This window comes from Eptatretus burgeri, chromosome 9 (assembly GCF_056783735.1).
Source record: "Eptatretus burgeri isolate ZD-2024b chromosome 9, Ebu_testis_v1, whole genome shotgun sequence".
In the NCBI taxonomy this organism is placed as follows: domain Eukaryota; kingdom Metazoa; phylum Chordata; class Myxini; order Myxiniformes; family Myxinidae; genus Eptatretus; species Eptatretus burgeri.
In genome coordinates this window covers 34,144,763-34,157,370 of record NC_140969.1, presented here as the reverse complement: position 1 = coordinate 34,157,370, position 12,608 = coordinate 34,144,763, and the positions used below count along the sequence as shown (strand labels likewise).

The window sequence follows — 12,608 nt, the reverse complement described above, 5'->3', positions numbered from 1 at the left end:
CCAGCTCAGAAGAGCGAAGACATCCACACAGTGTATTTGTATGGTAGACGGCCAACTTTGTTCTGTTTCTATGCAATCTCACAACGAAAACATTGCATCGTAACCCTTTGGCCTTTTCTATTGAACTCTTAAATGTATTTCCTTGTATCTTCAGCAGAATGCGTCAAGGGTTAGAAATATGAATGTGCAGGAAAACTGTGCCCCTGAAATTGCACATTTTCCCTGACAACGCGAAAGGAAAATAATTATTTGGGAGGGATTGTGGTCGGGGGGGGGGGGCGAATAAACGATAAAATCTCATGCCTCATCAGGATTCAAACCCAAGCCCTCCAACATATCACGTGATTCTGTTGCCAATTTACTAAGAAATGAAAACAGAGTTTGTAGCACGCTCGCATTTTCCCGTTTGAAGATCACTTATTTCTCTCGGTATTGATTGCATTGTTCGCAATAGCAAGATAAATCTGGGTATTTGTCGAGTACATAGCATGTGGCATCTTGTGGATCCCACTCCCACTGTGGATCACCTGATGAAATGAGGTTCAGAGAGAAACAAATATAGTGCAATGACATTACAGAGTAATCCCCCTCCATGTCTTTCATCAAATCTTGATCTACCTGAACACTATTTCAACTTGAGTTTACAGGAGGCAGTGGGTGACCGACAAAAAAAAAAACTATTAAAAAAAAAACTCATAATAATTTGTACGGATATCTAAAGGCATGATCCCGACCTTAACCTGTACTAATTAAGTCGTGCCGACAAGGCACCGCGTACGTGAAATTGGTTTACTAGGTTTGATCGCAAGTGTAAATAAATTACACGTAAGTACATTGCGTGAATGCATGAAAATACTGCACTCCATCCCACGAGGTTAATTAAAGTAAAGTATGAGAGCTAACTTTCCAAATCATATTGCCTTGACACATAACGAGATGAAATTTGGACTTTTCGACTCCGTGCTTCGTCGAAACACGATGTAAATGTTCCGTAGTGCTTAAAAGGTCATTGCACCGGAGACAAATTGACGTTAAAAATTCATATTACAGGGTTTTTTTTTTTTTGAACAATTAATCATGCATCACATAAATTTATTATTTTTTATTCACCTACACTTGACTGTTTTCAAACATTTGATGAAAACAAGACGAACCACTGTGTTGTGCTACCAGACTGAGGTGCCACCTCGGGGTGTTCTTCGTACTTTTTCTTTGGCATTATTTCCTTTTTGTTTTGGTGACTGTGTGTTCTACTTTCTCATTTAAGTGAAATACTTAATGTATTAACTCACCTCGACGTAGGTCCGGTGAGCTTATGCGATTGAGCAGTGCCAGTCAGTTAGTCAGTCGGTCAGTCAGTCTGTAAATACTTCAGTCATTATCGCTTGACTTGAACCAAGCACACGGTTTTGATTAAACTTGGCCACAAGCTGCATATCTGATTCCTAACGAAGGTGTATTAACCGCATCAAAATCTGCGCTCATTAAGGGCGTCTACGGGGGCGGGAGTGGGAAGGAGAGTTGACCCCCCCCCTCCCCCAAAGTAGGTATTTGCTCTCTTCTCAGAAACTACACAAACAACTTCAATGAAAGTTGACCACAACCTTTATCGCCTGTGATGTATCAACGTTTGTTCATGGCATTGAGAAAATCAGGGTCTAAGAGGATCTGCGGGGGGGGGGGGGGGTTTCAGTGACTGTTGCTCCTGATCCATGTGAGCTTCAGCACGTGTGGTCCTATTTGTATTGGGGGGGCATGTGATCATTCCCGAAATGCAATATTCAAAGTGGCCCTCTTCCATGCAGGCAGCCGTAATGCAGGAAGTTCCGAGGGCATCATTATTGTTCTTGTTTCACGTTATGCCGTTGTCGTGTACAGAGCTCACTTTGCTCACTAAAAACATTTGTTATGTACTATAACGTTTAAATTGTTTTATTTCAGCATTACATTGTTTTTAAACGTTCGGTCAAAAAAGGTAAAACCACTAATGTCGCAGGTGCGCCGTGTCAGGGTGCTCTTCGCACTCATTTTGTCGATCTTTACTTTTTCGTTTAGTTGGTGCTCCTTTGCAATCCAACAGCTATGCACATCTACAATCTCTCATACACAAGAAGATTATTTTCCGTCCTTTCTCATTCTGTTACTCTCCGGGCCGTTGTTCCTCGTTTTTTGGTGTTTTTCTTCCTTTCCTCCTTGTGCATTTCTTCACCCCCACCACCCCTCTGGATTATTTCTGAAATATGTCACTAAATATTATATTCACATGTCACTGGAGATTATAACACATCATTGTCAGATTATGGCCGACAGGATATCTCTGATATCTCACTTTCCTTTGTGCTGCCCAATTTTATACTTAGGTTGGTGCTTTGCAGGAGGTGCGTTGCATCACTGAGCGCATCATCCTTTGAAAAGACGTTAATGGTGGGTGTCCCGTCTGCAAACATTGATTGCTGATGGATGTTAAAGATCTTTTGGTGTCTCTCACAAAAAAATATGTCAATGTGTGCCAGCAGCATGGCCGATGTCCAAATTCATGCCCCAATATGCAGAGGCACTGCATCAGCGACACAACCACATCCCACTGATGATGCAACCAACGGCCAGTTAGGTAATCAAATGCTGCTCCAATATGCCTTAGTTGCTCAATAAATATATTCCAATATAATGCGTCACTCTAAGTGTAACAAAACAAAGGCAATATGTTATCAAACAGATGAATTTTTTTTTTTAATATATTCAGAATCACCTGTTACTTATTTCCTTTGATGTGGCACGCAGAAACAAGCAATTTGGTGATACTCCAAGAGCTCGAAAATCTATGTTTTACTCTGCACTGTTTGGGTTTTCCCTTCCAGAAACCCCTCCACCATCTGATTAGTCCTCAGAAGGTCACTAAGTGGATTAACCCTGGTGGTTAAACCACTTGTTATTCCAAAGTGGCTCAAAAACACCTATATCCTTGCTGGCCTTTCTTCTCTCTTTGTTCTGACTTCTTTTTCTTCCTTTTAGAATAATTTCCAAACTTCTTTGTCTTTCTTTTACTTCTTTCTATTAAAGTTAATGAAATGGCATTTGACGTTGCCTCTGCCTCGGCCCAAAGTTAATGACATGGCATGTGACGTTACCTCTCCCTCGGTCGAAAGTTAATGAGAATGCATATGACATTACCAGCGACAAAGCCCTTGAATCCCAACTCTCGGTATCAATCTAAAATTGCTTGCAAACGTTGCAATAGAATTAGAAAATGGTGAGAATTTTGAATTTGATATACAGTACAACCGTTTCTCTTCGAGTTTCTCTTATCGGATGGATATTCAGACGGGGAGGAGGTATTTTTGTGTCGAGGGTGCACTTCATCAGCGGTCCTGATATACATATCGTTGATATTCTCTCGCAACAGTGACAGAGCTGTTCGACCCTTGCAGTTCAGATTTCTCGACTTGCACCGCTTTTACACACGTATGTATACATTGTAATGAGAGTGCGGCAGAAGCCACACACTGACTGGTGAGTGGTTTTCTGTACGCGGTGGCGTGTACACTGACTTACAGAATTATTCATTTGGGACTCATTCTTCTTTACTATTATCTGCAGGGATGAAAAGTGTGTATCTTGTTGCAAGTTTGCTTCAACAACAGTGTTTGTCTTTTACATCCATTACAGCATCAGTGGAAACAAACTGGACTGCATTTTATCATTTACTGCAAATCTTGACACACCTTGTACAAAGTTGCCATCACTGAGTGAAGAAAAAGCGGTCGGATGGAAAGGATCTGTGGTGCGAGGGAGGGAAGCGACAGAGGGACTGGGGATCTGTACATTCCAACACCCTCTTTTATGCAAAATTATAGCAGAATAATCATGTTTTTTTTTTCTGATGAATTTAAGTTGGTTATTTTTAAGTTACATTGCATAACATGTTGTAATGAGTAAAATATATGGTCAAATTTAAAGATAAACTTCGACTTGGCCGTGCCCTACTCTCTAATACATACTGTAGGTCGATCAACTCCAATAACCTCAATGTCACTGGGATGCTTTGGGACCTAGCACTGAGATTTTGGTGGGTCACTGTGTCCTCACCCTGGCCAACAGCTTATGTGTGTATGTACTGTGCATATGGCTAACGGAGCACAGCCACGGTTCTCATTGGTACAATCTTTTTCTCGAAGTTTCATCATGTCAGTCAACCAATGAGAAGCATCCTACGTTTTGCGGGTCAATAACGCTTGTAAATGAGGCAGCATTTGCCATTTGCTGCCACGTACTTTGAATAGTTGCTGTCGCCAATTAAATGCAATGACATTACTGATTATGATTTTTCACGCCGCATCGAGGAAAAACTTCCCAAAAAGCCTACGGAACCCTTGTCACAACATGAAAATCGATCAAAAACTTCAATGACATATACTCTATTAGTTCGTGAAAGCGATATTTTTCGTTATTATTACCTCCGCCACCAAAGGTGAAAGAGGTTATTTTTTCACCCCTTTCTGTCTGTCTTTTTGTTACTTACGAAATCTAAAGATTTCGTAAGTATATTGATGACTTCCGTCCTCTGTTTGTGTGTTTGTTTTTTGTGTTTATTTGTAGGCACGATAACTCGAGAACAGAAGAAGCTACCAATGTCAAATTACACCACGTGATTCAGGAGGGTGATGGCTAGCGCTGATTAGATTTTGGTCAAAATTGGTTAAAGGTCAAGGTCACAGTGAGGTCAAACATAATTCCGTAAATTCATGTGGAGAAATGGAGTATTTTTTGCTTCGGTCGACGTTACGAGTTCGTTTTTTCTTCGATTTTAATTTTGTCTTCGGTTTTTGCGATCGCTTGGAACGCTTAAAACTCGGTTGTTGAAATTCTGGTAAAAAATCGTATGTTTTAGAGACATTTTAAGATTGTATAAAAATATTTCGCTCGCTGCGTCACGGCTCGTCACGTGGTGCAGCGCGCTCGAGCAGACGCGTCGTTGAGTCACGTAAAGGTTTTACGTGTGCGCGCTGACGGTGTTTTTGATAAAGATGGTGTTTAAAAGTCATTTTTATCCCAATAATGGTTATCGTCGCATGCCTGACTCACTGAGCCGTCGGATTATGTAAAGATTGTTGGTGGATTGCCGAATATTACGGTTTTGTGACTGATAAAATAATATTAAATAATTGCGTGGAGAAATGGAGATTTTTGCTTCGGTCGACGTTACGAGTTCGTTTTAACTCGGATCGCAATCCTGTTTTCACTTTTGGTAATGGCTAAGTATGCTTAACATTCGGTTGTCGAAATTCTGGTACAAATCGGATGATTTATGAGATTTATGTCGGTGTCCTATCTGAGGCTTAACTGTAGATTATGCTAATGATGGGGGATTGTAACACACGGAATTACACGCTCGTTTTAAAGTCAATTTCAATTCTGTCTTCAATTTTGGTAATGGCTAAGTATGCTTAACACTCGGTTGTCGAAATTCTGGTAAAAATCGGATGCTTTATGAGAGGTTTGGTCCAGAATCATCGTATAAACATCTGGTTTGCGTCGCTACCTTCTCCAGAGACAGCTTTTATTAGACAAGGTCAGAGGTCAAGTTGACGATTTCGTAAGTACCAGTCTATGACTGCTTGTTTGTGTGTTTCCAGGTTATCTCACAAAGTTGTGGACGGATTCGTATGAAATTTTGTGGACAGGTTGGGTGTGTGACAAGGACAGACTGATTAGATTTGGCTGAAGATCTGGATCCGGATCAGACGACGAGAATTTTTTTAATGATCGTGATCAAAAATGAAATCAACTCTTCCTTGTCGCACACCCAACCTGTGCACCAAGTGTCAGCCGTATCCGTCCATAGCTTTTTGAGATTTTATGCTAAATATAGTTTTTGGTCCTATCTCTCAATGTTGAAGAATCACTTTTAAAATTCCAGTAGTGAGATCCTGATCGAGTTCTTCACCAAAATCGAATCGATTTGTGCTAATCACACACCCAACCTGTCCACCAAGTTTCATCCGAATCCACCCACAATATTTTGAGATCTCCTGCTCACAGACAGACTGACAGGGGTGAAATCAAAACTAACATACCCCCTCACAACTTTCTCCTTTTTCGTGTGCAATTGAAGGTGCGGTGGTTGGTCAGTAACTTGGCGGTTGTCACATTGTTTTCCTCCCAGTGTTTGTGGTATAATTTGCCACTGATGTTGACAACAAAAAGTTGTTGTTGGAGATGGCTTCTGTTTTGAGTCGGCCATTTCCTCTGTGCGAGACAATTCTTACCAGGTTTTCAACATTTGTCTCATACGGCTGCAATTTCACTGCTGTGCTTTGTTGCAATGAGATTTCCCCCAATTAATGTCATGTATTTTCTTCTGACAACATCCTTCGTGAAGTGAAGAACTGCACTCGGAATCCTTTTCCCTTCCTTATTACACCCATCAAATCTAATATAATTCTGTTGCTCTGCCTGAAGGCAGACTCGGTGCTGCCATTGCAGGTTCATGGCATGGATTGTACGAGGTGGGTTGTCATTGCTTTCCAAGTAGTGGTCAGGACAAGAATTTGGAATATGTTTTGTGTGCGAGCGATGGCTCGCCCACTCTTTGTGAAGGACACCATGAGATCTTTAACATCCACCAACTAATGCCGGCAGACGGGACGTCCAGTCTAACATCCATCTGATGGACAGCACACATCGATGCCTGTGAGACACCAGGATGACAGTTTATAGCTGGATCGGGATTTGAACCCAGGCGAGACAGCTCAAAGAAGAGTGGGTATACTTGTAAGTTTACCTGCCAACCCTATCACACCCACAAGCCATACAAAATACCATCTGGTCACCGAATCCTCCGATACTTATACACACCTCGTTCACTATCGGCATCTGTCTTCTCTCCCAGCCAGCAATTACGTGTAGCATCCATGAGAGCCTCTGAAGAATATTCCCAATGAAATATTAGCTGATAATCTATTGTTTATTCCTACTTATCGACCTCGAAGGAGCTTTTTCCAAACTACCTTCATGAGTACATGATCCTAAACTACTCTAAGTTTCACAAAACAGTTCATAAACCCTTTATAGGCAGAAGCAGCACCGTCCGGGACCGGCGTTAATGTGAACTTGTGAAAATCCACGCATTGGTTGCACATTTTGGCCGAGGCAGATGCCCGTTTGGGTGGTGGGGCAAAGTAATGCTCTGCGGAAATCTCCCTTTTCCTTTGTCTCTCCCTCGACTGATAATTTGTTTTGTTTGAGGTTGTTTTTATTTTCCCGTTTGAGTGTTCCTCCTTCCTTGTGAGTAGTTATTTTGGTCACGCAAGGGAGCTAATGACAGGCAAGGGTTGCAGGATCAATTTGTTTTCCTGTTATTTCCTCTTCTCCGTTTTTCTTCTTTTTGTTCTCCTTCTCCATCCTTCCATGACGTGTAATTTACTGTTTTCGGTTTTCATCCCAATTTCTACCTTTGCTCCAATCTCGATTTAGCAGGTGAGGTTAATTTTAATTTTTTTATTTTATTATTTGCTCCCCATGCTATTGAATCGTGCTTTTCTGCTCTTTAACTCTTTTTCTGGTCTCATGTGTCAGCTCAATTCACCGAGTTCTTGGCGTCCAAGTGTTGGTGTAAATTTGTGCAAGATCAGTTGCAAAATTCCCCCCTATTTGGTGGTGGCGTGTGGAAGTGTCCAGACAATATCAGCATTTTATGTCATATTGCTTTATTAATATTAAGAAGGGTATGAACTCTGCAAAAGGGAAATATCTCCGCTTTGTTTGTCGTGCCTTGCTTCAACAGGAATACTGACGTGCACTCCATTATGAATAATTATGGAGTTTTATTTTGTTTTTCACAAACAGATTATTCAATATTCTTATTCTATTAAACAGATTATTTAATCCATAAAAGCCTGGTGTTGGCTTAGCGGTTAGGGTGGCTGGCTTGGGATATTGGGGTCCTGAGTTTGAGCCCTGTTTTTTTCCGCTCATTTAATACCAGGTGGGGTTGACTCAGCCTGTCATCCTTCCGAGGTCGGTGAAATGAATACCAGTGGACTGGTAATCGGGGCACAGCATCAGTGGTGCCCCCATACTCGATCGCAGTGGTGATGCACCGTTGATCAGAGGCAGTTGAAAGCATGAAATCGTGCCACCACAATCAGTGCAAGTATAAGAAAAAAAAATTATATTACATGGACACACCGTGGTGAACAGATCAGGGCTGAACAGATGGAGACAACGGATGAAAAAAATGCTTTTGGGTGCTGGTGACAAAGGGAGAGCCTGGTCCTATTCCATTCCTTTTTCATAAATAATCCACAGGAAATTGTTTTGGGTTTTGGTATTGCCATCCTGTCTTTCTTGGCCTTGTGCATCTTTTTTTTTTTCTTCTCTCACTCTCACTCTCACTCTCACTCTCACTCTCACTCTCACTCTCACTCGCATACACAGCATGAGATGATAATGAGAGCAGCATGACTTTTATCTGGGATGGACACATGCCCGTGTACCGATTTGACCAGTCGCACCTGCTGCAGAGAGGGCCCCATCTGGCCCGGTGTGATGATTCAACGGATGGGCGATTGCAGCAAACAAAGCAAAGATGGTATTGATGCAGGAACTTTCTTCCCTCAATTCCTCTCCCTGGAGAACAAATGTGGAATAGGGTTTTTAGAGTGGTTTTGCTATCCGGTGACAGCGGATGGGCTATGGTGGTGGATGTGCCATCATGCTCTGTAAATGGTTGTTGGTATCGAAGAATTCTGAAAAGGGCACACTCTGTCTTTTGGAAGCGGAATGGCGAACGAGTGAATGCGGTTGATGCTGAGGGTGGCGATGCTATCAGAGGAGCTGTCGAGTAAAAAATATTGCAGTATTTTCACAGTGTGGTGAAAACCGACTCAGGTTGCTGATGTACGTCACAAGTTGATCGAGATTTCTGAGTCTAAACTCTAAAGTATTCCAAGTGGGCCTATCATGGAGTCTCAGCTTGTTTTTATCCATGATGCTTCCATGCACTACCTACAATAACTTTACATTGAAGATGTACATGCATGGGCATTCTGCAGTTGCGCGTACACACCGCTCGTGCACGCAGATTTTTGAGCGTATGGTTGTTTGAAGCAATATTTGTGCTAACAAATGATTTCCTTAGGAAATCTAAGATGCATTCCTTGCAGTTATTCGAAGGCACCATAATGGAATTTCATGCGAGAGGAGAGGAGAGGAAGACATTTTGCTGATATCACACCTGCACGTCACTTTCACATATTGTTTCTAGGACTCGAGAAGCAGACAGCGAACAAGTAGTTGTGTACTCAAGCACTCTTGCGTCTACACTTGGCAAAACCTGCTGAAGTATCAAATGTCAGAAGGAGTCTTGCTTTAGCCTATGTCTCATCCTCATCATCTGGTGATCATCGAGGCTTTTGCCGTTGCTTCCCGACCTACGAGCCACCCCTCTCGTCATTTTGGTCCTCGACTATGTATCCATTGAACAAATTAATTAAGTACACCGAATGAGCAAGGAAACGAGGAATTAACGCAGTGATGCTCAAGGCGCATCCCAAAGAATTTGCACACGAGCCACAGTCGTGTCTGTTTCAAGTGTTTGGTTTGTTTTCTTTTGCCTCTTGCCTTTTAGGATAATATTTATTTTTATGTTCCTGTTGTTTGGTTTGTTCATCATAGAGTTGAGAGACATTTTAGATGCATGGAACCAGGAAAATGGAGCCGTCGTACCGGTGATGATGTGGAGGGGATTAATGGGGTTGGGTGGTGTGGGAAGAGGGTTGATGAAGGAAACAAAGGCTCGCGCCGTGAGAAAGGTGGTGTGGGGAGGCGGCGACGGGACCCATGAACCTCATCACCAGGACGCCGAGCGGACGCACGAGTGCCGATGCCGATTGTTTGCACGGATTTTCTCACAGTCCCCAGCTGCCCTCGTCCTATTGTCCACCCTGCCCTCGCATTGAGCTCACATTTTGTGTCACGTCAAAGCTTTGATTTGAGGAAAGAGAAGGCAACCGCCATCCCCATGCCTTGCTCTCGGCCTCCAGCCTTGTGAATCTTTGACATGCCCTGGGAGGCACTCCCTAAAGGAGGTATGTATACGAGGTTTGACTTTAAAAATGCACGTGCGAAACAAACAACCAAGTACTGTTATCAAATGCATTTGAAGTACTTGTGAATACCGCAAGGACACCTGTTTCCTCTACCATTCCACTTTGATGGAATTCCCTGTTTCCTCTTGAGAGCTGACTGGTGATGATAACACGGCCATGCCCATGGGTTATTCAACATCTTTCAGCACCGGGTTGTCCTTGAAGATAGTTTGTCATCACAGCAAAATGAACTGCATTATACATTCACGTTCTTTCAGTTTGAAAATGTGTTGTTCATTTTGTTTGATTCCAACACACACAAACCTTGCATCAAAATATTTAATAACATTTCTTCCAGTTTTTGGCATAGACAAGAACGTGGGTGTGGGGATGGGAGGGGAGGGATTATTTGGGAATCGTCTGTTTCAACAAATGCAGCACTGACCTTACTCTCTTGCCCAGGTGCTTGTGCCTTCTACCTTGTTCCCGACCTCATGGCTCCACAAATGTGAATCCCATCAAAAGTTGTAGAAGTCAACACACCGGTCCGGCTGAATATCTGGGAATTGCTCGGAAGGCAGAGGTTGTAATTTTTTAACTTGAATGGACTCTGTTGAATGGACGGCTCTCAGGTCAGGTAGGCCCTCGAGCCAGCTTCAAACTCGGCATGATGACGACAAGCCAGACTTCGAGCGCCCCTGTCTTGCAAAGAGCTCACGTCAGCACTCACCACTCACGTTAGCGGCAGCTCTCACTAGCCCACGAAATGTCTAGCCCAGAGTTGGCAGTGTGTGAACTGGGAGGATTTTTGGAGGAAGGCAAAGGAGGAGCAGAAATTGTTCTGTACAGTTCATTGGCTAGCACTGGCTGGCTGAGTGGGCGGTTTGCAATGGGCAGTGGGGAGGCATTCGCTCTAGTAGCGTGGCGCTGAGATGAATACGCATGAGACCGTGCTCTGGCAGGGAGACAGCATTATTCCACGATAGCAGACCAGCTCCTGGACTCGATGGAATCGTAGCGCTTGCCACAGAATCCCGTCATATAGCTCGGGTGCATCAGCTCTTTCTGCAGGCTATGCTCGGGGCAACAATGCCTTCAGATCAATCCTGTTGCGATTCATGAGAAATAATGTGCCTACAGACAACAGCCGTGATTTGAGTCCTCGTGAAGTATGTCTCAGATAATTATCAATCCAAAGCCACCTTCAGGAGCAATAACGGATTCGACCAAGCGCTTCGGATAATCCCCCGGAGTCTGTAACCTCTTGTGAGAATGCAGGACTCCTTATGCCTTTGCTCTCACAATCACAGGAGTCTGCAAGTGCAGGTTGTTCCAAAATCCTTTGGTTATTATTCGTGAAAATCGAAGATTTTTTTTTTTCAGGTTTATTGCTTGGTCTTGTGCATTATTGTGTCTTGCTGTTTGTTTGTATGTCAATCACCTAGACGTCACAATTTTCACACCGATCTTCACAAAACTTCACCACATGATGGAGTTCGTCATAGGCACGAAGCCTATTGTTTTTGAGGTCAAAAGGTCAACATAGGCCAAAGGTCAACAACATTGTCAAATTTCTAAAAGCCTCAAGTTTCATCCCATTGACTAGAAATTTTTAATCGGATTTGCATATCAGGTCACTGAATTAAACCATCATTATCTTTTAGTTCGACATAGGCCAAAAGGTCAACAAAAGCCAAAGATCAACAACTTAGGTGAGATTTCTAAAATCCTCAATTTTCATCCCATTGACTTGAAATTTGGACAGGATTTACATTTCAGGTCACTGAATTCGACTACCAATTATTTTTGAGGTCAACATCAGCCAAAAGATCAACATAGGCCAAAGGTCAACAACTTTGGTGAAATTTCTAAAATCCTCAAGTTTTATCCCATTGACTAGAAATTTGAATCGGATTTGCATTTCAGGTCACCGAGTTAAACCACCATTATCTTTTAGTTCGACATAGGCCAAAAGGTCAACAAAGGCCAAAGATCAACAACTTAGGTGAGATTTCTAAAATCCTCAATTTTCATCCCATTGACTTGAAATTTGAACAGGATTTACATTTCAGGTCACTGAATTCAACTACCAATTGTTTTTGAGGTCAACATAGGCCAAAAGATCAACATAGACCAAAGGTCAAGAACTTTGGTCAAATTTCTAAAATCCTCAATTTTTATCCGATTCACTTGCAATTTGAAGAGGGGTTGCATATTCGGTCATTGAATTCAACCACCAATTATATTTTTAAGGTAAAATTTACTTTCTGGATTTCATAAGTGTCTTGCTATGAATGAGATGTTTCTTGTTTTGTTCATTTTTGGTTCCAACATTTGCTACCTGTTCAAAGGGATAAGTCCAGGACTTTTGACCTTATTTGGGGCCTTTTTCTGATGACAAGGATTCCAGAATGTCCCAAGTCGAAGATGAGCATATTTTCATTGGACATATTTTGACTTTGTTTTTTCATTAAGGCACAGTTACTCACAAATTCGGACTGGTTGTAAATGTAGGAGTTG

The 12,608-nt window shown here is 42.3% G+C and overlaps 2 protein-coding genes across 7 annotated transcripts in view; one reads left to right on the top strand and one right to left on the bottom strand.

Annotated features, from left to right (window-relative positions):
- The window catches only part of LOC147019875 (leucine-rich repeat neuronal protein 1-like), a 45,923-nt gene extending 35,017 nt beyond the window's left edge, over positions 1-10,906 (bottom strand). Inside the window, exon 1 of the mRNA XM_085894667.1 lies at positions 10,534-10,906. The gene's annotated coding sequence lies outside the window, so the exon portion shown is untranslated. The remainder of the gene's footprint in view (positions 1-10,533) is intronic.
- The window catches only part of IMMP2L (inner mitochondrial membrane peptidase subunit 2), a 399,170-nt gene that overhangs the window by 149,804 nt on the left and 236,758 nt on the right, over positions 1-12,608 (top strand). The window lies entirely within an intron of this gene.